The following is a 23,227-nucleotide window of genomic DNA, read 5'->3' on the forward strand; positions in this document are numbered from 1 at the left end:
ACCTTAAGTTTCTTGGAAAGCCCTTAACAAGAAGAGAGTAGGATCTGCACCAGCATAGAGAACTGAAGCCTACTTCTCCAGTTCTAGCTACTGCAAACTTTAATCTGTTGATTGTTAAATATAAATCTTTCCCTGGCAGGTATCGTTTTAATAACTCCTTTACTGCCATTCCTCAAAAAAGATACTAGCTTTCATCACCATAGTTTTAAATTTCTGACGGAAACAAGGAGCACTGATCAAAAGTACATTCCTGTTAAATGGGGAAGGTCAGACGTCTCTGATGGTTCAGCTGGCATATTCGTGGCTCTGACTAAGTTACTGCAGTGAGATATCACCAACAGCCTCCTACAGGAGTCTTGGAAGGTAGAGATCTCACAGCTATTAAGAACCAGGAGAAAAAATAATCATGGAGATGGAGAAAGAAGTGAAAAATAAGTCTGAGCTGTGCTGGAATAAGATAATGAAAATATGCTTCAATACTAGATAATGAGAGTGCTATAAACTGGTAGATGCACAGAATGAGAAAGACACTGACCTTGGAGACCTGTAGAGATAAACACATACTGTGGGAACGTTAATCAAACTAACTGATCCTTCACCCACCAAAGTCAAAGGTTTCTGCTGACTTCAATGAGATTTAGATTTGTCCCAAAGCACCTAAGGTTGCTTCCACAGAAAGCACTGGTGCAGAATCAGGCCTACACCAAAAAATTGGCTATCAGTTTTCACCCTTCTATTAACAGTTCTTTACAAAAAACAAGGAAAGAATAAAATCAACTGTGGAAAGAATTGCAGCAGTGACAGAAACCCTTAGTCCCCTTGGTTTTAATTTCTGTCTACTGGTCTGTTTTTTACTTGATGCCTCTCTTTAAATGCATCTTGCTGTACACTTAGAGCATCAAACAGATCAAGAAGACTGCAAGGTGCCTGACATGCTTTTCTCAAGGTTCAAACTAAAACACTGACTTTGGATTTTATTTTAAATAGCACCCTACTTGCTTATTTTGCTGAAATCAGATGGTTGGGAACTTACAAGCTCTATACACTCTTGCTTACTGCAAGTTGTACACTCTTATAATAAAGGTTAACGGAGGGGCAGTCATTTCTAAGTTCTCATTTAAGTTTAAAATTAGAAGGCTTCCCATGCTCCTCCACTTTTGGGGAACTACACACAGAATCACTTCTCCTCCTCAAGCTGCAAAATTAGTACTTTGGGGAATTGAGCTCTCTGCCTGACATTAATCAGTGTGTGTTTGGATTTGACCATCCTTTCAAAGGGTGATTCTTGCACTTGTAGCAGCCTAGGTTGTACTTTACAGCTCTCCATCTGCAAAACAGCAGTAGACAAATCCACCAGGCCAAGCACTGTTTTAGTACCCCTGATTAGTTGAGTAACATCAGTTCTCTATTCTGACACAAGGAGCAAAAATATTTCCTTTAAACCTGATTACTCCTTGTTTAGTGCAAGGCTGTTTAGGGCACTTTAAATAAGGTCTATGCTATCACGTGCTGCCTGCCAAAACTGCCACTGTACATGGTAAAAAGGAAAGAAAAGATTAAAAAAAAGAGCCAAACAAGCAACCATATTGGTTTTTGCTTGCTCTCACTAACTTTCTGCCTGATGTAAACCAGTTGCTCTTCTTCCAACTTGCCAACTGCAGACAACTTCTTGCAATGTCAATGAAGTTGAGACTGCCTGACTCAGAGGAACCAGGAAGAATAAAGACAACTATAAAGAATTTCCATCCACATAAGTATAATCACATTGCTACTATCAGTTACTAAAATCACAAGGTACAACACTTAACTTGTTTCTAAAATTTGGAGACATGAGAAACACAGAAAGTAGTGAAGCGTAAGAGCTCCGAGTGTCCTCTTAGTCAAAAGCTACTGTCATGTAATTCACATGCTTTGACTGAGGCCATCTCCTGCTAATCTTCCATTCACTGTGATCTGTAAAAAAAGGCCAAAAACCAGTCTGGAAAGCATCAGACCATGTCTTGTTTGCATTGGAAATAGGAAAATCAGAAATTATGTTTAAATAAAAGCAGAAATTAATTGAGTCAAAATATAGTCAGTCACGTACTTGAACACTAGTCATGTGTTATATTTCTCTTTTTCCTGTTCAGTGACTTTAACAAAACAGAAAGTGAAGGAAAGTGTTTTTAAAACACACAGATCTAGGTTTTAAAACCAGTGGTCTAAGGGTTCAGCCACTGAGTGTTTCTTGGTTGGTTTCTTTTCTGTACTCCATGATTTGCAGTGATTATCCTTTGATTTTTAGATGGGAATGGTGCTGGGTTTGGAGGGTCTGTTTTAATCAAACTTTGAAAGTAGAGCAGTTCAGGATTTTTTCAGTATTCTTTCCTCTGCTGCACCCTAAAATACCAATTGGCCAAAAAGGTTTCTCTCCTCTGGGATAGAATTTGTGGGAGGAAGATTTCCGAAATTAGCCCTAAAATAACCTGTAACTCAGTGGTTACTCACAGAAATGGGAGATACTTAGATTAAAATCAGTGCACCATATCAGGCACTAAGGAGATCTTAAAGTGAATCTTTAGTGTCCCAAGTGAGTTTTGTAATGAAAGACTATTCTGGATTTGGGGGGGGAGAATGTAAAGGAGTGTGGCAGTCCTAGTGTGCTCTTCTTCCTTTCTTTTGATGAAAAATATCTAGAAATTTTAGTTAATTCTGATGCAGCTGTTCATCACAGCTGTTTTAAATAAAACTATTTTCTACCCTTCCCTGCCTTCTCCTGGTACTTTGGGATGGTGTCTTCCAAGACTGTTTATGTGACACACACACAGAGTATTCAATTTTAGCTGGAAAATTGTAAAAGAAAAAAAATAAAAATTGGTTCACTCTTTGTAGCATCACAGCCCAAAAGTCCCCATCACTACCAGATCTCTTACTCCACTAAAATAATTTGAGCACTGTGGCATAACGGAGGTCAGAAGCCAGTCCTCTATATGCAAAACCAGGAATATTGGTGACTGTTCCAGAGTGTGTGGGGAGCACAATTTCATTTGCAATTGTGAGGTTATCAAGAGATCCTCAAAGAAAAGATGCTGTAAAGTGTTAAATACTAAGTCTTTACATGGAACTGAGCTAAGTGTATTCAGATATCTGATGGTATGTTTGCACTATAAAGAACCTGGTGTTTGTATGTGTTACTTTAAGACAACATTTTCCCTCTTATTAGAACTAGTCATCCCAGAAATACCATTTCTGCTGTACCACATGGTGCACAGATATTGCAGTTTCCAGTATTTGTTGTAATCTGAGTGTCTGATTCAATTGTTTGGCTATCTTTGGAGGGTGAATGTGATAAACAGTAGGATCATAACCCAATCTTAAAAGCAATGGGAAATAAAGAACAGGTCCTGTTATAATATATTTTTGGACAGCTTTGGATGATTATTTCATAGAAAACTAGCTTCTTAACCTCCACTCCTACCCTGTCAGCTCAGGTATGTTATGGGTGACGCTGTGGGTCTCTGTTTCTGTATCTACTGAGGTGAAAAAGAGTGCAAGAGCAGATGTAGAAACACTAACCCATCTCTTGTCTCCCCATGGCTGTCTGCAGCCCAGCTGTACCTCTGGCCCAAAGTTTTTCTCCCCTCAGGCCCGGCCAGGCCTGGCCAGGCCTCCTGGGCTGCGTGGAGGAAATGGTGCTGAATGCTTCCCTTCTGTGGCAGTATGTAATATGTCTTGTGGATGCCTCTGGTTTCGAGCACAGATTTTGCCCAACGCTGGGCAAGCAGCGGCTGAGTCCAAGGTGTGGAGCAAGGGGAGCACAGGGCGCTCCCCGCTGTGCCCGCCATCCCCACCTGCACCCGCTGAGGCTCCCCCTGTGTGCCCGAGCTGCTCTGGCCTGCAGGAGACTGCAACCGGGCTGTAGCCTCATAGCCTCTTCCCAAATTTTCCTCTTGGAAATTTATACACATTTATCCTAAGATACCTGAGACTGACAGTTACACATGCTGCTGAGAGGGCTTGTATGCACCCAATATATCTAATGGGTCAGCAACATGGTGCACTGGTCACAGGCCATCTGCACTATGGAGATTACCTGCGTGTGCTCAGGTAGCCATCAGCAGGTGATTTTGAAGGAGGAAAAAGAAATCTAGCAAAAAATGACATGTAGTATCCTAATGATGAACATTGCCTTGATTACAAAACATGGCAACATCAAATTCCTTCTCACAGGTTTTCTCCAGCACAGTCTTGGCAACTACTGAGAACATTTGCTACCATTTCTCCTTTCTTTAAAGAAGAAATAAAATCACTGGGTAAAATACGGTATGTGCCAAGGAACAATATTCTGATACTACCCACTTAAAAGAGAAAAAAAATATTTTTGCTGTCCTCAGTTAAAAACAGGGGGGAAAAGCGAGGTGACAGGCGTGTTCTCGATGAGGCATAAATGGAGGGTTTCAGGCCAGTCAGAGGCTGGGTTCACACGATACTGTCAAGGTCCTAGATTTATGCTTGACAGCATTAGTGCCAGAACCACTATTTATGTTGCTTTAATCAGTCACACTTTTAAAATCACCTATGCTCAGCATTTATATCAATGAGGTGATAATATTGCTGTCAGGCACCAATATCGATAGTTGTGTCATAATCTAAACTCTTTTAATCTTTTCCTATGCTTGCATTAATGAATCTGCAAGACAACAGCTACTACTACAACAAAAAAAATAAGGATGGCTCTGATTATGACGAGCGGCCATGGAGGAGGAAAAAACCCAGCCCTTTTTTTTGCTCTTTGCAAACCATTTTAATTTGCCTTTAGCCTTCTCTTTTTCTGTCTGACTTTGAAGACATTGTCAGCACATCCTACTGATTTTCTCACAGGCTACTTACATCTCTGAAAATATTTTTAGGCTCTATGGCAGTGTGCAGGCAGGTAGCCTCTTCCCTAAGTGGTTGGGGAGAGGGAGAGAGGGAGAAAGAGACAGAGGGAAATAAGAAACCTTGGTCTGATTCTGATGTGGGGAAGAATCATTGTGATTTTTCTTTACCCTTTTTTTTTTTTTTTCTTTTCTTTCCTGAGCCCAACCTTACAGCTGTCAGCCTCTGTTCTTTTTCTATTGTAAATAAAGTCTTTCTTGGGTTATAGCTTTAAGCATTTTTTTTAATTAAAATTCAATTCAAATATGAAAGTCAAAGAAACTTTCAAAGCAAAATCTACAAACTAATTCACTCGAGGGGTCTGTTTTCATTGCCATAGCTACAGATTACTATAAAGAAACTTGAACCAGACCTTTGACACCCAGGAAGGTCAAAAGTCCTTTCTGCCTGTGCTAGGACCCTTTTGACAACTTCCTGTATAATTTGACTGTTATTTGCGTGGCTGGTCACTGTCTGACCCCAAAGTCTGGAAAAAATTGAGAGGCAGCATATACCTCTGTTTCAAATGGACCTTAAAAAGGGCACTTTTAATTGCATTTTGGTGAGAAACCTACATGTACAGGCTGGTGCAGGCAGCAGCTGGGGAAGCTCCTAGACTCGTAGGTTAAGGATCAGCTTGCCTTACGCTACCATAGTTTGGTGCATATGAGCTGCTCTGTGCTGTTATCTCCACAGCAAAAATGGATGTGTTTCACAGGTTACACAGATTTCAAAATTTACAGCACTTGCCCCAGTGCTACAAGCTAAAATTGGAAATACACTGTTCCGCCTTGAAATCTGTGAGTTTCATATGCTTCCAATTTAAAACTGATTGCGCGTATGGGGTCTTACTGTGCATGAGGTATTTTAAAGTTGCAACCCTAGCTCTTGGTTATACCTATCCGTGAGCTCCCCAGGAAGAAAACTTCACTTAATAGACCAAAGAGGTCCATGGCAATCTTGCCAGGTTTCCACAGTGAATATTTGGGGTTTGGGGTATGCTACAAGGCAAATGTGCTACACAACATAGAGTCAGCTGGTAGTTTAATGCAGCAAGATCGGGATCTGTCAGGTTGTACCTCCTTCCTTTTCTGCCCGGCACTGAACATTGCTTTAGCACATCTGGTGAGAAAACTGGAAGTCTCCAACACCTGGACTGCAACATGCTGCAGCAGGTGGTGTTGCTTGTCCTGCACTCTGCATCCTGAGATGGGACTTATCACAAGGAATCAAACACTGGTCTATCGTGCTTGGCACGGTGTTTCCAGAGGTTCTTGATGCCTTGGGAGTTACAGGTACCTGAGCGGTCACACTGATGTTGGCTGTGAAGGTTTTGGGCACCCCATGGGCTGCTTCTATCCACGTGCAGGCAGCGCTGTGTGAGCAGGTGGAAGGACCAGTTACCAATGAACATGGTGAGTGCTGTGCAGGTAACCATCCAGACAGTGCAGATGATATGTTTCTTGCACAGATGTGAAAAGTTTGGCGAAATGTAAACCCAAAATGTAAACACTCAAAATAGCTTCAAGTTTGGAAATGTGCAGGTACCGCTTTGAGGAAAATGATTTACTGTCTTACCATGTTAAGAGGCAGTGCTGACCCTTGTCTTTTACCTCAAGAGTGCTGTTTCTCACTATATTTGAAGTTTTGGAACCTAAAGCTGTGAAAGACATGACATAACAGACAAACCCATTTTAGTGAATAATGACCTTTCCCATGTAATCCTCTGACCCCTCCACTTTCCGTAGGGAAAGCTACTTTTTGTGCCAGAAAGCTATGCAAATTGGATGCCAAGGCTTGCCGTGTTAAGCCCCTAATGTGGCTCCTTATGAACGATATACGTGTCCATAGAGAAGAGCAGCATTTAAACATGCAGCTAGTGGACAAAAGAAACAGCCTCATCTTCTGTTGCAGGCACCGTCACATCAAGCACCCCTGGAAACATTGTGAGGGGCATGATAGATCAGCTGTTTGATTCCTTGTGTCAAATCCCATCTCAGGATGCGGAGTGCAAGAGAGGCAACATAACCAGCCTTCTGCTCAAAAGATAGCTAAGAATAGAAAGATATGTGTGCATAAATGAAAGAGGGAGGAAGGTGGAGAAAAATTCCAAAATAGAGCTTCTGCTCACTGGTGTTAGCTATAAACCACTGTACTTTAAGCTGGTAAAATTACACGGGGGTGGGGGGGAAGCTGTTCTTTTATGTGTTATTTTTTTCATTCAGTTAATGATGCACTTCACTCAGAAATAGAGACATGCTTGAATCAATAAACAAGGATTAACTGAATGTGGTTTATCCAAAAGGCACTGCCTATGCATCAGTCCCAAGCACGACGGCACAGAGAGCTCTGCTTCTCAGTGTTGGGGTGAGAAGTCCAGGACACTGCAGTTATTTATCGTTATGTGACCTCCTCAGAGCAATAGGGCTGCAGGCAGCTTCCTAAGGCGAGCGGGAGGAACCCATCTGGAGAAGCCAAGCCTTCAGTTCACCACAGCAGGGGTATGGCTGTAGAAAAAAGGGCCAGGGAGGGCATGAAGCCTTGACTTTGTAGGAAACGTTGTGGGATAAAGTGAGGGAAGGGATGTTGGAGGAGCCCAAGAAATCTGGCTGTACTGTGAATGACAAGATAAAGACAGGACAAAGAGTGACAGACTACCGCATGTTGAGGTACTCACGGACTCTACCAGGTGGGCTGAGACTGTGGCTGTGTGCATTGAGCTTGTACTGGTAAAGGGTGATGACATTTCTGTTGTGAAAGGTGAAAAGTTTTGTTGCTTTTTTTAATTAATTTTTTTTTGGACAACTTTGAATGGAACAAAACTATCAGAGCAACTTTTCAGTGCAGCCCAGTGGGAGTGCCCCTCTATCCAGACTATGTATTAGTGGGACATGAAGGTGTTTGTAGCTCTAGATCCCCGCCTGACCATTCCTTTGGGTGCAACTGGCCTCGAGCAATAAGAAAAAGGAGAAAAATTAGAGAAATGTAAATAAGGAAGGTAACTTGCCATTTGTCACTTGAAAGTCCTTATTTCACGGCCTGTTCCCTGTTCTCCTGGAATTTTGTGTCATTATCTCCTGTTAAAAGGATTCAAATGACATTATTTGCATGGAAACTCGCATACAAATGATGTCGTCTGTGCCACAAAGTTGCATTACAATGAAGGGAATGATGACTGTGTCACATGTACGTGACATTCTTTGTGTCATTAAATTTAAAGTCAATGCTGGCAGTTATAAACCACTCACGTCTCAAGCAAATACATCACTTCTGATCTGAAATGAATATTTTAAAACGCCAACTCCAACTGCATCAAACAGCAATAACCTGCAATGTCATCTAAAAAAAAAAAAAAAAAAGAGAGAGGCAAAGATTCTAAACAAAGGTGGACTTATGGGATTGTATGATATACTGCAAAGGAAAATATTTTAATAAGCTGTAATAATCTTGAGACAAACAGAATTCATTGCTTGATGGTTAGGTCCTAGAGATATTTTAAACCCCATTCAATATCATGTATCTTTTCAGAAATGCTTATGCTCCTAGACAGATTCAGGATTGTTAATTTTCAGGCAGATGAATTAATTGTAGAGCAAGTTCCACAGCACAGACCTTTCTGTATGTTGTTACCATCCATTTCCTTGCCACACTGTGATGCTGACAACAGGCCAAGCTTTTGAAAGATCTCCAAACTCTTCCACAGAGTCAAGGGCAAATGATGACAGGAAAGGCTCAAGCAGTTATCACTGTCAGAATGAATGAGAAAAGAGGAGGGACAGTAGGTGGATTAGGTAAGGTTTCATACTACCGCAATGATCAGAGCCATGCAGCAATGAGAGCTAGACAAGGAAGTACATAGATGGATCTGCTCTCTGATTGATGCATTGTTTGTGCAGGTCAGTTGTAAGGTAAGGGACAGATCGCAGTGTTTTTGCAGAAGCAGCGGTAATTGTGCCCACAGTCATCTGCACCAACCTGGCTGGTTTTAAGCCAGCTACTAGCATTTTTTCACTGACACAAAGAAAGGCACTGTAGCACTACCTTTAGAAAGTTATTGTTTTAACAGTAAGACATGCTGTGTGGCCTCCAAAAAGTTAGGTGTGTAATTTTGAAAACTCATTTAAATGGAGATCAATCATCTAAATACCTCAAAGGAGCTCAGTGTCTGGCTAAACTGCTGTGCAGTTTAACCCCTCCCTCCACACCCTCAGCCCCATGCATACACAAACACAAACCCCTCTGAAAGAAAAAAGTTTGTCTGGGATGTGTAACTGTATCGGCTCAGTGAGGGATGAGGCAGAGAGGAAAATCTTTGTGCATGGGTCTTTTCTTTACTCTTATTGATACCGTTTCAAATCTACCTGAAACATTCTTTGGAGAAAGTTGTGTTACCAGCCCCTTCATCTTTGATATGGGTTTTAATCAGAGGACATTGTTATTTCACAATGAACATGGAAAGTACTTAAAACATTTTCTAAATGGAGTGCATTACTTCTGACAACAGCCAAAAGACCACATAAAGGAATTCAGTGAAATCCACTCTTTACAGCCTTCTGGGTTTGAAGCATTGGTGCACATGTGGAATATGCTAAAACATGGGTCTACCAGTTACAAAGGTTTAAGCGATGAGCTGACTTAAAAACTGAGCAAGGTCAGCACTGGCTGGTGAATCCCTGCCATACTCCAGGGACATTTGATGGAGGTATTACCCCTGTCCCCAGGTGACAATGTAGGTGCCGCCATCCCATCAGGTTGAAACTGGGCAGAGCCTGCACAGCTCTCATGGAAGCCAGATAGGAATAAGCACAGCAATCTGATCCCAGCAGGGAAGTAAAGTGTGGCAACCAGATTAATACTCCATAGTCTGGCTCTCGGTTTAGGAACAGAGCAGTGGGGTGGGGGCTGGACCCACAGCTCTTCCACTGCCTGCCTTTTCCCCATTCCTACAAGACAAAGACTGATCTCACCCCCCACTGCCATCCTGCAAGCTGTCACGATGCTAGTAAGCCACACATGGGAAGGGCAAGTTTGCTGTTCTGTTGGTTGTGCATTGGGGATTGCAAATGAGCCCTTAATGCCTACTTCATTTTATATTTTAGGATATATTTCTTGCTTGTAAGAGAACAGAAGAAAAGATTAGAAGTAGGATATGAATGAAATGAAGCCTTGGGTCAAAGTCCTTTCATCCTTTTGCCCTAGTCTGTCTAACATTTTTAAAAATCCCATTCTAGCCAGGTACATTTGATTACAGAAGTGACCAGAAATAAATCAAACTAAATTAGTTTAAGATATATATATATATAAAGCAAAACACAAACACAAACCACAGAATTCATTAGATTAAGATGATTGGATCTAAGAGACGCTGGAGCCCAAAGTAGGTGTATCAGTATTTTAGAGGAGTTCAATGCAATCTTAATTGCTTACTTTATACAAGCAGACATTGGTGAGATATTGTGCCTGTGAAGTGACAGAAGAAATGTTTTGGCTGCTCTTTGATGTAGAGTTCAGCTGTTCTGGTTTGTAAATATAACAGAACGAAAGGATATTGTACTCAACCCACTTCAATCAAGTAAGACGCTGTGGCATCTAAACTGCCGTTCTTCCATTGCTGAAGCTGCTGCTCAGAACAAAGACATAAGGAAAGTGAGAGAGGCAGGGGGAGTGACAGGGTGGGAGAGAGAAAGAGGCTTCTGCAATCCTTAATAATTAGCAAAGAACTGCAGTGTTTAGCCAGGAAATTATGGTACATATGCTGTCCACTTGTTCAGGACCCCTGTATCGTGAGAACAAGCAAATACTCATCATCCACAGATGTCCGCCAGGCCCAGGTGACTGAAAATTCAATGCACAGGCTTCTCACAATGGGTCGAATGCTAATTGAGTGGCTTGGGGAGATTAGGGTAGCCCTGGAGCTATTCTCTATCTGCAAAAGTCTCACAGACAATAGGGAAGTCAACAGTGTCTTTGTAAAACTCTGCTTAACTGATGCTTATGAGAAAAATTAGGGCAAGCAAATAACTAAAAAAATACCACCGGTTCCTCTTTTTGTTTTCCTTTCCCAGCTGTGGGCTGGCTGATTACTGCCTTTTCTTTTCCCTTCCTGAATAGCTTCCTATAAATAGGAAAAAGGAGTAGGGGAGAGGAGACTGAGAACAGGTGGGAGAAGAGAAATTGTATATGAACTATATCAGGAAATCAGAATGGGTGATGAGAAGCATATTTAGCCTACTAAATACTTCAGAAATGGAAGTCGGTTTTCTTAGTGCACTCCCTAAAAAAAAAAAAAGAAGAAAGAAAAGATGTGTTATTTCAAGTTAAACGAGAATCAGGGCATCCTGAGATATGGGCTTGAAATCCATGAAAGTAGCTTTTGCTCCCATGTTTGCTTTTGTCTTGTGGCTCCTTAGAAAATCTTTGTTTCTACAAGTGTGAAACAGCTCAGATTTTCCTGATCCTAGCTCTGCAGAGGGCTTTGAGCTCTGTGGATGTATTTTCCCTTCCCCAGAACAAAGAGCTGCATCACTGGAGACCTGCTGTTAGGTGGTGGGGTGCACCAGACTTGGATTGTTTCACATCAGTCAGTTCTGACAGATCTTCTCGAGTTTATTCCCTAATACTGAATGCTGGACTTGTAAAACTGCACTAGCCATGGTTGTGCAGACACAGGTAGCATGTGGGACATAACATAGACCTGTTCTGCTTGATATTCCTTTGGACTTTCAGATTCAAATAACCCCCAAATCTCAAAATAAAACTCAGCTGAATCCTCTGCCTTTTACAGGTATTTGATAGGGACAGTCCGTATTTCCATAAGTGGACTAACACAGTGGTGAATTAGGCTTGAGGAATTTACTATTAGTTTCACTGGGACTGTACTGGTGTGTAATTATGAGATGAGTAAGGAAGTACTGACTTCAGCCTTTTTTCATTCATCTTCAGCATGTGTTTTAGGGAGAAGTCTGTGCATGCTAAGTGAGGCTGTGAATCTCCATCTAGCTATTGTGTGAGTGCTTCCTGAGGACACTTTCAGCATGCATGGAAAGTGAGATAGCTTGTCCTACTTTCAAAAAGAGAAGCCTAAAGCACCTTTTTGCTCAAGCACCTTTGAATGTCCTTCAGTGTCAGGGGTACTGTAGAGAAGAAAATATAGGATAAGTCTCTACTCAGACATAGTTTCTTCTTTAGGGAGGCAAATCTCACACTCCTATGGGTTTCACCCAAGTATCACTCAGGTTGAAACTTTGAAACTTAGCAAAGATGTCTTGAAACTCTGATGAGGTTAGCTGAAAAGTCTGCCAGCATCAGCTAATCTTTTTGTGGAATCTGGACCAGTTTACAGTATGAAAAAAAAGCCAAAAAATTAAAAAAAAAATAAAACAAAACAAAACAGAAAAAAACCCCCAACCAAAAAACCCCAAAAACCCCCAAACCCCCAAAAACAAACAGGGTGAATTCCCCTTGCCTTCAGGCTTCATTATGAAAGTTTTGCAGAGCTCAAGGAACTATGTATTTTATTGTTCTCTCAAACCTGCCCTTTCTAAATCACCTTATTCTGATTTAACTGCAAAAGGCATTACTATTTTGGGTTCTTCCTATGTTAAAACTGAAGCAGTAAGCTAGGGACTTTCATAAGAGACTGTACTGAAATGTCAACAGATGGCTTGCTAATCATGTTAAAAAAATACTCATTCCTTTTCTAAAATGGCATTTTTTTCAGTAAGTAAATCAGAAAGGAATGTTTATGATATAAAACATATTACTCACAACGTCTTTTAATTATCATACTTAATCATCAAGGTCAGGATGATAATTGTTTCTAAAAATTAACACCTCATTTTTCTGAGATGCTTACCAAAATACACGGTCAGAAATATGAATTACTAGTCTGGAACTCAGTTAGGAAAATGCATCTTCTGTTCACTAAACCAAATGTATACTTAAATACCATGAAGCCCTTTAAAACTAAGTACCTATTTAAGGCACAGTCTAATTAGTCCACTCACTGCCTAGTAAAAGCATACAGTACCATATGCCCTAGAATAGGGTGCCATGTGGGTGTTCAGCAATGACACATATTTGCAAGTACTTTATTATGAGATAACGCAGTGCCATTAATATATCTTAAACATGAATGTGTTTTGTAACCTATTGGAGACAACTATGGTTGGCAGTTAACACAAACTACCATGATATCTTGGCAGCAACTGCATTTTATTTGTAGAAGGATGAGCAATTCATATGGACCACCACCTTATATCATTCATGCTACCACACAGCAGCGTTTTAAACATGTTCAGACTTGAAGTCTTATCTTCTGCCTAGAGACATGTTCTGTCTTCCTTTCTTTTTTCTGGTCCCAGACCAGTCCTATTTTGGATGTGGCTTTGCAGTGATGGTAGCCTAGATTATAAGTAGCAGGGTGCAATGAAACTATTTATTTTGCTTAAATGAAGTTCCTTATTAGGATCTCCAAACAGCAAATAATAGATGGACTAAAGCTCTGAGATTCATTACTTTTATATCCAGGAGAATTGTGATGATCTTTCTCTGTGGTCACCTAAATGTGGTCGTCTGCTAAAATGTTGCCTACAGAGATTTCTACCAATATTTGTATCTACAAGAAGCTGCTGCTTTTTTGGTTTACACATAAAGTCTTACCAGTTAAGTTATGCACAATCCAGAACGCACAGGCCTTAGAACGACAGCAAAGAATTTGTGTATAACGCCTGTAACTTGTGTAGACATAGAGTGTATCTTTTAAATGAATATACGGTTTTAATTCAAAGATTCCAAGCCACGGAAAGTCCAGAATTTTCTAGGTAAAAAGGGCAGTGGAATAAGGTAGTAGGTTTGGACATTAGGAAAAGGTTCTTCACTGAGAGGGTAGTCAGTCACTGGAACAGGCTGCCCAGGGCAGTGGTCACGGCAGCAAACCTGTTAGAGTTCAAGGACTGTCTGGATGATGCTCTTAGTCATATTGGTTTAGTTTTAGGTGGTCCTGCAAGGAGCGGGGAGGTAGACTCAGTGGTCCTAACAAGTCCCTTCCAACTTGAAATGTTGTATGATTCTAGGTTTTGTGTGAGATTTGGCATAATAAAAAATTATTTTCATTGATTTGTGAATTATTATTAACTTGCCTTCATTTTTTTCTTTTTTTTTTTTTTTTCCCAAGAGGCTTGCAACCTTCGCTGTGTCCTGATTTAGTCTTTAAAACCTCTCCTCCTACATATTCTTTAGACATCTTGCAGCCTAAGCACAGATTCACTTGTGGGCTGAGACCCCACTTGAAAACCAGTGTTTTATAATTTTTCCCACCATTTACTTTGCTTTCCAGTAGATTCTATTCAATTAAGAAGATGGAGTAGCACAAATAAAATGGAACCAGCATACACATTTTTAAAGATCATCACATGGCACAGCACAAAACAAAACAAAAAAATCTTTATATGAAACAGCTGCTTACAGGAAACACCACGTATAATCTTTGGCCATATCAAAATTTCAACTCATGTTAGATTCACTTAAGGAGTGAGCACGTGGGAGAGAGAGATGACAGAGAGAGATGTTACACTTTCAGTGCTCATTTACTGCAGAAATGAATGTAGTGTAAGACTGTACATTTACAGAAAATATTAATGAAGAAGTAAAGAGTAGGAACATGGTCTTAAAGCCTGAAGCACATACTGTTTTCAAACTGAAGAGTAATAAAAGAGGTACAACACTAGAACCCACTGATGTGCTAAAATAATGTTTTCCTGGTAAGTAGTAAGCTTCTATTGGTGAAAAGCCTGATGCTACACAGAGAGTGGAATAGGAGCTGCTGTGGAGATTACTGATATCAGTGGAAGTCTTTGCATATATTCCCATGGGTTTGTGATCCAGGTAAAATCACAGAGAAATCATGGATAAAATCTTAACAAAGATTTCACATTTTCTAACTCAGAGTATGGACTTCCGTGAAGTGACCCTTGATTTATGTATGCGTAAGTGAGGACAACTGCTCATCTATGATGGAGCAATCACAAAGGGAAAAAGCTTTCAGCTAAGGAAGATGGATGTCTCCAGGACCAGGAAGGGCTGACAGTAACTGGCCAGTTGGTCATGCTGCCACAAATAACTATGCAGACCAGCCTCTGATTGTGAATTTTGCTTCCATCTTTTTCTGTAGTGCTTGGAAGGATGTAATCGAAAATGCAAACCTGTGGGGCTTGTTTCTGAAATCACAGCAAAACTGTGATGGAGATACCTTGCTCCTTTCAATTATGCTAGCTTTTATCCTGGTAGGTATTGTATAAGTCCTAGTTTTTAGGATATACAAAAATAAACCACCAGTGACAGCTAGTGAGTGTGGTTTAGCTGATAGGGCAACTGGAAAACTGGCTTTTATTCCAAGCTCTGTTACCAACACACTTGAGTGGAATAAAACACTTAATTTTCTTTGACCCCAATAGCAGTCTATAAGATAAAATCTCTTGTAAGGAAGGATTATCTTTTGTAAAGTATGTGGAAAGCACCTCTCACACCATAGTTGTGATTTCAGTCAGGGTCCCTGTGTGCTCTGCTGACTGAAAACTAATTAATGGTATTGAGCTTGATATTTTCGCATTGTTTAAAGGTTAGAAATTTTCTATCCTAAACACACAGTTGAGCATTTTGGTGTCATTTTTTTTTAATAAAAGTTCAGCAACGATCCTTAGGCTTTTCTCTCCCTATTTCTTAAAAATGATTTAAAAATTGATTTAGAAAATTATAACTCGATCTTAAAAATATTCCATTGTGACAGGAGGACAGATATCAGTGTCTTTTTGTTATGTGAGTTATTGAAGTTTGACATCCTTTGAGGAATATTTTTCATAACCCACTGTTTGCTACCCTGTCTATCCAATTATTTAGAACAAGCAATCTGTCATTTTATTGTTTCCTTCCAATTATATAACTTTGGTGACAGTCATGGCAGAGTATCCTCTGTAAGTAAAGTCAAATTTCACTGTGGATTCCAAGGGCTGCTGCAGAGTGTGTGTATGTGTGTACATGTGCGTGCATTGTGCAGAAATGGAGTGGAGGTGGAAATATTAAAAGAGGACAGTTGGTGAGTGTCATTTAAAAAATAACTGCTTCTACACACTGCGGCAGATCCAAAAGGGAAATAATATGTATTATCTTGATTCTCAGTTTTCAGAAGCGGAATAGGTATAACCTGTGCAGATAGTGGATGCTCTAAGGCAAGTACTGAAGTGATGACCACACTCTCTCCCACTTAATTATACAGTAGTTTCATGTATTTAGCCTAAAAAATGCCCGTATTGCTGTATAGAGAAACTATTCAGTTTTAAAGGGTGGCCATTCTGTCTCTCTGTCCATCTGAGATACTCACCTATCAGTAAGGCCAGAAAGAGGGCCTGTCCCTTGGAGATGGTATCAGATCAGACACATTTATTAAACAGTGAGGGACAAATGGGGTCCTCAGTTACAGCACATTGCTCCCTTCAACTTCAGAAGCAGTTGCACAAGGTGCTAGGAACAAACCTCACTCTATCATTTTCATTTAGTGACTGATAAAGTCAAACTGGAATTTTTCAGACTTAGATACTAAATTTGAAACTGGAGGCAAGTCACTAGGTTGTGCCATCTTTGTTGCCGGCGGAGGGAAAGGAAAAGCATTCAAGTGGCAGTTGGGTCCAACACCAGTTAGCTAGTCAGAAAGTAGAGAACAGCAGTGAAGCTGAGAAGAAACAGCATGCAAACAGCTGCAGTGTGAGATAGAATAAGCGAGTGTCAGTGGTGTTAGATGGTAGAGCTGTATGAACACTTTCACACTCAAAGCAAAATTGTCAAGTTATCGTGTCCAATTGGGCATGGATTTCTTATTATATCACTGCAGTACCACAAGCTGTACTGGCTGCAGAGTCACAGAACCCTTAATTAAAGAAGCAGGGGAGAAAAAAGAAAATTAATAAAATTGTTGTTCTTATTCAAGATCTTTGAAGAATATTACACAGTACTGTAAACCTATGCCGAACAAAACCATGTAAGCATATGCTTATGCCCCAGTGAAGTCATGCTTCAATGCTTTGTTGAAATTGGGCTTGAAAGTTTCAACCATTTAAACTAAAGCTGCTTTGGTATGGTAACTTTTTTTTTTCTTTCTTTCTTCTTTTTTTTTTTTCTTCTTTTCCTTTTGTCTGAACATTCAATGTGTTTCAGAGTCATCACTGGCCAGCCCAGTTCTTCTGTGTATCTCACCGTTATAACTTGTGAAGATGTTCAGGCTTTTGGGGACGCTTCAGCAGGAGCTGATAGCACGATCAGGGGAAGATCTAATGATTACGGACACTATTAGGGAGCCAATTTTTATCAACTTCACAGGGATTTTTTTCAGCACATTATCCAAACTTTATTAAAAATCAGAATCTTTTATCTATTATATGGAGATGATTTCCTTATACTTGACAGTATACTCTACCCCAGCCCACTAGTATTTCTGCTAGATGTTGCTCTTGCTTGGCCTGTGTACATGAGACATTTTCTAAAAGAGTGAGATAAACTTACTTGCAAACTGCTTACAATTTTCTTTGCACCAAATTTCTAGAAGCTTGTGAGGCAGCTTTAAAAATGGTTCGGTGAATTTTTATGATTCTGTTTTCAATGTCAGTTCAGTTAAACTGCCTTTCAAACAAACCACAACTGAAAAACAGCATGACCATTTCTGGATCCATTCTCCATGAGGACCCCTATGCTTTAGGATTTCTTCTCTCTCAGCCCTTCACCATAAGTATTTCAGCATATTCAGTGCCCCCATTTTTTTTTTTTTTTTTGCAGCTATTTGAGGAGGCCAGCTGGGGTCTAGATGTTGCCATCCTGCTTTGCAGATGAACAGCCTTTTTTATACGAACAAATGAAGCAGCCCATTGACAAGGACCACTAGGTCAACATGCCCACAACTTGTTGCAGATATTTATGTCATTTTACGAAATAACTAAAGCCAGCAAATAAATCACAGCTATCAAAGCAAACAGAACCCAGGAGACTCCTGTGCCCATGATGGTGCCCAGACCACTAAACATTACCTTGAATGAGATGTGAGGGATGAAAAGGCAAGGAAAGTTGGGAAGCATATAAGTCATGCTCGCCAAAGACACCAAGGGAGTGATCAGAAGTTGCAGTAGGCTGTAAGAGGTACCAGCAGGAAAGGCACTGCGGGTATTACTCTGCAAAAGAGCACACCGTAAAGTCCAGTGATTTCACAAATTGCCAGGTATTCTGGTATTTTTCCTCCAGCTTTTTATGCTGAAATAGAGTCCTGCACCATTAATACTAAATAATAAATGACCTAGGACAAATTTTGAACCTGGTCTAAGTTCTTTGAAGCCAATGTAGCTATGACAAGAATGATTTTTACTGGTTATTTCTTTATTATTTTTTTCCTACAACTGATAGTTCTGCTTTTGAATGTGGTAGTAAGTATGGAAACAAATTTATCACCATGTTAAGAATGGGACTAATTTATGTCTAAGCCAACATACAAGTCACGGCTATTACAGAAAAGCTTAACACTGGCTACACTGAACTTGAACCGTGAATAACTAGAGAACAGGACATTTCTCAGATGTCCTGGGTACTCAAATCGAAACATAATGCAAATCTCACTCTATTTAAAAGAACCCTGAGTGGAAATTCTCCATACAGCACAGATTTGCATGCTGGATGTAAATTTTCTAGGATATTTTTCCAGAAATCTGCATTTAGATAGAAGTATTTTACAAAGTCTAAACCCTAAGATTTTATATGTATCCTGGTCTTTATTTTCCATTTTCATTTCTCTGTGTGTGCTGCAGATAGGTAAAAAGAAGGAAGGTGGGTTTTATTTAGCAGTTTTGGATACAGAGAATACAGCACAAATACCAGTGTATTAGGAAGACTATAAAAAAAAAAAAAATCCTTCTTCAAATCCTGATCTGAAATGAACTAAACTTTTGCGATCTGTCAGCCAAATAGTTGACAACTCTTCTTGAGGACCTCATTCACTGAGTCTTAAACAATCTGAACTTGGCTTTTTCTTTCATCCTCAAAAAAAAAAACCTCACCAAAACACAGCAGTTTGGGAGATGCTTAGTTAATACACTTGTCTTTTATGTTCGAACTCCTACTATTTGTTGCTTACACTTTTACACACATTTAGAGAGCTACATACCCTTCTGCATAACTAGACAGCAACACATTTTTGAATTCAGGAAAGAAAAATTAACCTTGGCAGATATGTTAAAGTACTAACTCAAATCCCTTACATTAAGTTTTCCATGATATTATAAATATTTATCTTGCATTTTTATTCCAGGCCATTCTCTTTCTCCAGACACTGTATGTGTCTCTAGCCTGCTCCACTCAAGTTTCCTGTTGCCAGAGAAGCCTCAGGATTTATTTTTAATTCTGGAACTCTTTCTGTCTAGCTCTAGCTATCAATCTTTTTAGGTGCTGTGTAGCTTATGATATGACAATGATTTTGAACCCAGTTAGTGGCACAACTGATTTGCATTGCAGCTTATATTTACACACAGTGCAATCTATAGCAAGTATGGGTGCAGATACATGTCTCGTGTGTAGTGCCACAAAAAAAACTGACAGTCTTTAACAAACAAAATTCAGCATGTCTACTTTAGAAAGAAATGTCATGAGCTGTCTATAAAACTAGTGGGTTAGGCTAGACTAGCAGCTATGTTCCCTGACCTCTACATACAAAGAACCTTCCTGGAGACATGTGTCACTTCCTTGCAAAGCAAAAGGTTAGTTTTCATAAAGGAAGTGGATATTCTGTAACTTCCCTCAGGAAAAAAACAAACCAACCTATTGAGTGGTTTTCTAGGTAACAAATAAGGACCTCTTCTCTCTGAATGATTCTTACATTTCTTCTTCGAAATGAATATTCCCTTCTTGTCTTCTGCCATGCATGACTTCATGAAATAATCCATTGATATCTCTGAGCATGTAAGAGCTATCTGACCACTCCAAAGACGTTGTTTACATGTTAAAGGTGAGGGCCCTGGGTGGGAAGAAGTGTTTAGGGATCTGTTCTGTCTTTGGTCTTGCTGTAATCTCCATCTCCAACTTCACTCACTGACATCAGTTTTGCAATTCAAGTTGAACAGGGTAATTTATTCATTATAAATCACTGTGAATCTTTATGGAATATTTTCCTGGAAAGACTAAGACTGGTTAAAGCACACATATTCTTGTACGTGTGGCAAGTGAAAACATTTTTAATAGCATTAAAGGCTCTAACCTGGAAGGTGCTAAGTATTTTCAGCAATGTGTTTCGAGCCCTCAGTTTTGAGGATGATTGACGTCTTTTAGGATCAGGCCCTCGTTTTTCACCTAAGAAATGAAATAACACATCAGTTTAATTTGAAGTGACTTTGCCATAAACCTATTTGTCTTTCAAAATGGGTTGGATATCAGTAGGATTAAATGTTCTGACTACAGAAAGAAATCCCCCAAATGTAAGCTTTTAAATGCCCCTTCAAACAATGATCAGATGTGGGATCTGTTTTCTGTGTGTGGCAGACTGGCAGCAACTGGACCTAGGCTTAGAGTTTCTGCCTTCACTAACAGAATTTTGTTAGTAAGTCTGCCAAAACCAGGAAATTGCTGGCAGCTTTGGTGGAAAGTGGAGAATTCAGTGGGTTTTTTTCATCCCAAAAGGTTTGCACTTATGAAGTGCTTTCTTGTATAATAAAGTCCATTTGTCTGCTGTAAGAGATTTCAACAGCTTGTCAATATTCCACAAGAAGCAAGAAGAATTGGTTCAGTTAATGCTGTATGTAGAGGTAACAAAGGTGCTGAAATGCCATGCTCTGTGTTCTTCTGTTTGTTTGGTGTATCAGGGAAATGTAGGCAGACTGAGAATGTAATTTAATTCGAGGTCAGCCACAGACATTATGTGAGGCCTCACAGAATGAACAAATGAATAATATACAAAATTAAAAACATCTATTGCTGTCTTTATAGTCTGTCTCTTTGTTTGGCACACTGTATTGTGGAAAGTGCTATAAACTACAGTTTTGGAAAGTAATTTTCCATCTACAACAAAGTACATGTTATTTTATTGATACTACTTGGGAGTGGGGAGAGATGTACCTGAGAATTGGAAGGTTTAGAATTAGTATCAGGAAACCTTTTTGGTAGAAAATTCTGTTCAACTCTTTTAAAAATGGTCCGAAAAGTAGAGATGGGAGTCTGGTTGCTTGCTTCAAGTTAAACTTGAAGTGGACAAAGCACTCCAATGTATAGCACTGGGACATTCTGTGCTGTTGAGTCTTTCCCAACTCCAATTTCTATAGGTTATCGACTATGAGTCCTTGCCACTCAGGTACTTGAGGAGGGTAGAATTTAACGTGACAGTTGTATGCAAACATTTAAACAGAAAGCATTGAATCATTTTGCAAAGAATGATATTGGCATGTCTTAGTAAATGAGAAACCTATAAAAAGAGCCTAGGTAATAAGACACATATTTATTTTTCATGTGGAAGTGGTGTCAAACATCTCACTAAAGTTTCTGAAGAGTTCTGTGGGCTTCTGTGCCTCATGTACATAAATATTATCAGACAAAGCTCATGTGTATAAATATTCCCAGACTTGGACTCATTGCCAATTCAAATCCCTTTATATTGCTCTTTTCCTTATGTAGATCCAATATTCCCACTGCACTCCAGCAAAGCAGCAATTTCTATTTATAGTTTCTCAATTCTATATCTGTTATAATGAATATGGATAATATATGCTCACAGAAGTTATTAATACTATTGCTATTACGTGCATAGCAATTGCATGGTCCTGCTCTCCCAGGCATTCAGATGGAAAGAACAGGAGGAAACTGTTTATGTTTCTTTACTTCATCAAAATACACCAGCATCAGGGCACCCAAAGTGCTGATGCCTGGAATCCTCTGAGTTGTATGTGCAAAATCTCTCTTTTTTTCCATTGGTACACAGTGTATATCACTAGTGTTCCCATTATGTATCAGGGGCTTCTCGAACATTTCATTTTACACCTATGAATATTGACTAATAGCACTATATCAACATTGTCAAAAGCCAATCCTAATATTTGACAACATCAAAGGGAGACAGGATGTGTTTGCTCTGATGGAGCTTGCACATGAGGGATGATGTATAGAAAAAAGGAGTGGAAGAAAATAAGCCCTTGATATCAAAAGACTAACATTTAGTGTTTTTAAAAATATCTAACATTAAGTATCAGTGAAGTTGATTTAAGTGAAGTTGAATGTTCAGCATAGCACATTCCTAATGTGTCTGCTTAACGGAACCGGTCTGTGATATTGTTGAGCTACTGTATGCAAAGAACAAATAGGGGTGGTTTGTTTGGGCTTTTTTTCCTCCTTTTTTTTATTTTCCTGAAAGAGTTGCAGAAAGCTGGGCTGGATGGTCTTTCTTAATGTAAGTCACTGATTAATAAAATGTGTTATAATAGGTGTGACACACACTTTAAGACTTTCAAAGCTATGTAGTCTCCCATTAATTCAAGTGCAAATTGGAATATGGCTACATTCTGTTGAAATAAAGTGACTGAGACTTCAAGGGTCCCATTTTACTTACATTTATGAAGTTTGTGATAATTCACCACAGCAGCAAAACCTGGCAAGAACAGAGAGATTCAATTTGGTCTCTCTCTCTTTCTCTCTCTCCCCCCTCCCCTCCTAATGCTTAATAAATTTTCCACAAGAGATACACATACTATATTCTCAGGATTGTTAGTTTAAGAAATGTACTGCTTGCTTTTTCCTTTTATAAATTAATTACCATTGAACCGTCTACTAAATCCAGAGAAAATATTTCTGTTTGTAAAAAGGGTTTTCATACATTATGGTCTAATCCTGTATGATTTAACTGTGGTCATGATCTTTTTCTTACACTGTGGAAAACATGATTTCACTACAAAAACTTTTTTTTTTTTTTTCCTGATATACTGTGTTTTTCTGGCACTATACAAGTCATTGATGTTGTTTACTTTTTGTCATTGTTTTTCTTGGTCAGATAATGCTTGTGTGGGGAAAGTCATGAGGAAGGGCTCAGTTTAGTCCTGTTGAGCCTAAAAGCCTTTAATCTGCCCATTTTAGGTAATGAGTCTGTGCCACTTGTGTTTTGTTTGTCTCTAGTTGTATGTTTTCCTCATGCTTTTCTGGGTGCAATCCAATCAATGTTTGATTTCCCAAACTGGCCCAGTGAGAAGATTTATTTCATTGTGTTTGTCCTGCAAACAATATTCATTCTGAAGTTTCAGGAAAGGTTATTGAAACACTTCAGGAGGAAAAA

Source organism: Falco biarmicus, chromosome 7 (assembly GCF_023638135.1).
Source record: "Falco biarmicus isolate bFalBia1 chromosome 7, bFalBia1.pri, whole genome shotgun sequence".
NCBI lineage: Eukaryota > Metazoa > Chordata > Aves > Falconiformes > Falconidae > Falco > Falco biarmicus.